The following is a 3,582-nucleotide window of genomic DNA, read 5'->3' on the forward strand; positions in this document are numbered from 1 at the left end:
TGGCTTTTCACCTAGGCAAGTCAACAGAGTGATGAAGACCTACAAACGACGGAACAAGGAAGAGGAAGAGGCCTTCAGGTCGACTGTTTATCTACCATTTATTGGGAATATTTCTTCACAGATAGGCAGAATATTGAGAAAGTATCAAGTGAGAGTCATCTTTCGCCCTCCTTCCAAAATTTCATCACTGGTGGGATCCGTTAAAGACGACCTGGGCCTGCGTAAACCAGGTGTTTACAAAATTCCGTGTGAATGCGGCAAATCATATATAGGGCAAACAACACGAACTGTGCAGAAACGCATTGTGGAACACCAACGGCATACTCGCCTTCTCCAACCCACCAAGTCCGCAATCGCCGAACATTGTATTTCCACAGACCATTCCATGAATTACAACGACACAAAAATTTTGGCCCATACATCAAACTTTTGGAGCTCGATTATCAATGAATCTGTGGAAATAAGATTGTCTGACAACGAGACTCTCATCAATCGAGATAGCGGTTATCAGCTGAACTCTGCTTGGAATCCTGTTATAGAGAAACTTCGTAGTCGACGTAGTTATCTGCATAAAGATGGAAATCGACTTGACACCGATACGCCAGGCTTTCGCAGTGGAGGGCGCGAGGCGCAGCGCACGGAGCCGTTATGAACTCGCACACTGAGTAGCGCATGCTCAGTGTCACCTCAGAAGGCTTTAAATAGCGGAGCTCAGCGCGTACTTGCCAGTACTACTACAGTGGCATTCACCTGAAGATGGCCAGAAGACTCTGCGCCGAAATATCGTGGCAGGAAGTTACTGATATCCGGCAGTTCTCCCGTGTTTTTATGGAACAATGCATATGTTCATTCATACTTTTGATAAAAAGAAATTTTAGTCACGACTCACTAACCGAACAAACATGATCATAATAAAATTTTCTCGGGCCTCCATCCGCGTCAGGTGGTTAAAATCCCACGAGTTTTCGACAGAGCTCTCCAGAGTCATTGTCAAGTGGTAAGAATGACTGCTGTGTCGCCGTGGCCGCGTCGTTACGTAGCCGCACTGCTGGCTGTGACGTCACTAGTGCTCTCTTCCTCGCCATGTATCGCAATGTGAATGACATAATGTCAATTACGCGGCCACGGCGACACAGCAGTCAGTCTTACCACTTGACAAGGACTGAAGAGAGCTCGGTCGAAGGATCGTGGGATTTTAACCACCTGACGCGGCTGGAAGCCCGAGAAAAAAATAATTTATTAATTCATATCGCACCGAAACTATGCATTCATACAAACATGATCATTAATTACTTCCTGAGCAGTTTAACGTACACTCTCCTGTATATATCGTTTAGTAAATACTTTATTTACTTTACTGCGTAATGTCAAATTACCATCCTAATAGTCAACCTGCTTAGCTTAGTGGTTACGTGCTTACCTACCATGCAGCGGGCCCGACTTCGATTCCCGGCCGGGTTGGAAATTTTCTCGGCTAGTGGACTGGGTGTTGTGTTGTCCTCCGGCATGCAAGTCGCCCAGTGTGGCACCGACTGAAATGAGACTCGCACTCGGCGCCCGAACTTTCCCGGATGGTATGTCCCGGCCAGCAATGCCATACCATCATTTCAGTTTTACCACCCTAATAGCATTTTGATGGCTACTCCAAGATAAATAAACCTTGTTCTAGCTATTGAAAGAGGCGAGATAAAATATCTTTTAGATATTTCTTGTGAGGGTGGTATACGTAATACTAGGAGTACTTACGTTCGTCGGTTTCTTAAACAAATGAAAGAAGTATGCCTTCTTCATCTTGATCCTTTCTGCAACTGGCATCCATTGACACTAGACAAAAAGGTTTTTGTTCTTAAGTTAGTTGCTAATACTCATTACACCTTCACAGATATTAAGTCTGAGATTATTATCTACACATTCCACTGTAATGATTATTCGTGTGCCAGTAATTTCTGTATCAGATTTAATTTTCCGCAGTGAAGCATAAGTTCGATGATAGGGAGACTACACGCCACATGCGCACATTGACACAAATCATTACTCTGCCCATTTTAGAACCTGCACTATTATTTGCTTTTGATAGAAGATTTGTTACTGTACACGACGATATGTTTAGTCGCATTGTATACTTAGTCGCATTGTGCTATACTTTTATGCTGTCGTCTACTTACTACTGTCCAGCAGCGTATTCTGAGCATGGATATACGGGTAAATCTTCAAACAGAACAGATGAAATGAATAAGTGCAGAACCAGCTGTGGAGGGAGTCGGGTACAAACAAATATCTCATTTTTTTAAAAAATCTTTCATGAGCCGTTTTCAATAACCAAGCATCTCTTGTAATTTTCTCCATCGCAAGCAAACTAACAATTGATTTTAACGTTTTAACTTCTACAGACTAAAGTACAAATTAGAAACCGAATAGCTAAAACTATACAGATCAGAAATGTTAGTTTGCAGCTGATGACAAAGCACAAAATACGTTTATTCTAGCACTCAACGCACGAAAATACACAGTACATCGCTAAGCATACACGAGTTTCGACACAATCAACAGACAAAGCCCGTTTAAATTTTATGTGCAGTTTCTGTATCCATGTTTTCGAGAAGAATTTATCTGAGACACTAGATTTAACTGGGCACAATGGAAATACCGTACGTCCGTACCGCAGGCCTGGTTGTATATGGAAATATGAGTAAATTGAGGTGCCAGTTGTTCAGATTTTGTACTTAGCTGATTTCCTGACACACTTTATAGTAGTGTGGCGACGATGAACACTGCGCCAGTATATAAAAATGACGTAAAATATGGAGCACAACAAAGCGGTTATTCCGTTTAGAGGAACTAAATGTTCCATCAGTATGTCAAAGTATCACTATAAACAACAGGCGCTTAGCATAACACGTTCCACACCAAATAATGCGGTGCGGAGTTTGTTTTATTTGTCTTCCAGAGTTTTTATTCTCTTTAGACATGGAAAAAACAATTTTACATACAATACATGATTGTAGATAGAAAATACGTAAATGCATATTTACGGAATTGAAAGCTCGAGCAGTTAACTTTTTTCCACAACAAATTTGTCACAAATAGAATTGTAAGTAAGCTAGAAATAGTTATGTTATCAGTTCACATTGCTTATTAATATAACACACTGACGCGAAAAATCGCAACACCAAGAAGAAGTTGTGCGACATGAACGAGGATAGGTAGGTGTGATTCTACGTCTGAAAGACGATGTCTATTCCTGTTTAATACAAGTCGCGTAAGACATGCGTTAGTAGCGGCACAAGGAGGATGCAAATCAGATTTGCTTTGAATACATGCTATAACGGTCGTGAGCGTTAGTTACCGTCATGCCTTCTTTGCATGCTGTGTGGTTCTTTAGTGGATAGAAGAGCGAGGAAAAGATGCGGTTCATGAACAGATAATACACATATTAATTTACTTTACATCAAATATGAAATAGAAACGTTAATAGATAACTTTGTTGCTGTAGTTGCAGCGTGAGTTGCTAACACTAGCTTTGGATATTGAAGTATGTACAGATACAAAATATTTATAAATTCGTGAGTCTTTAATACAAAG

The sequence above is a fragment of the Schistocerca cancellata genome, chromosome 8 (assembly GCF_023864275.1).
Source record: "Schistocerca cancellata isolate TAMUIC-IGC-003103 chromosome 8, iqSchCanc2.1, whole genome shotgun sequence".
Lineage (NCBI taxonomy): Eukaryota > Metazoa > Arthropoda > Insecta > Orthoptera > Acrididae > Schistocerca > Schistocerca cancellata.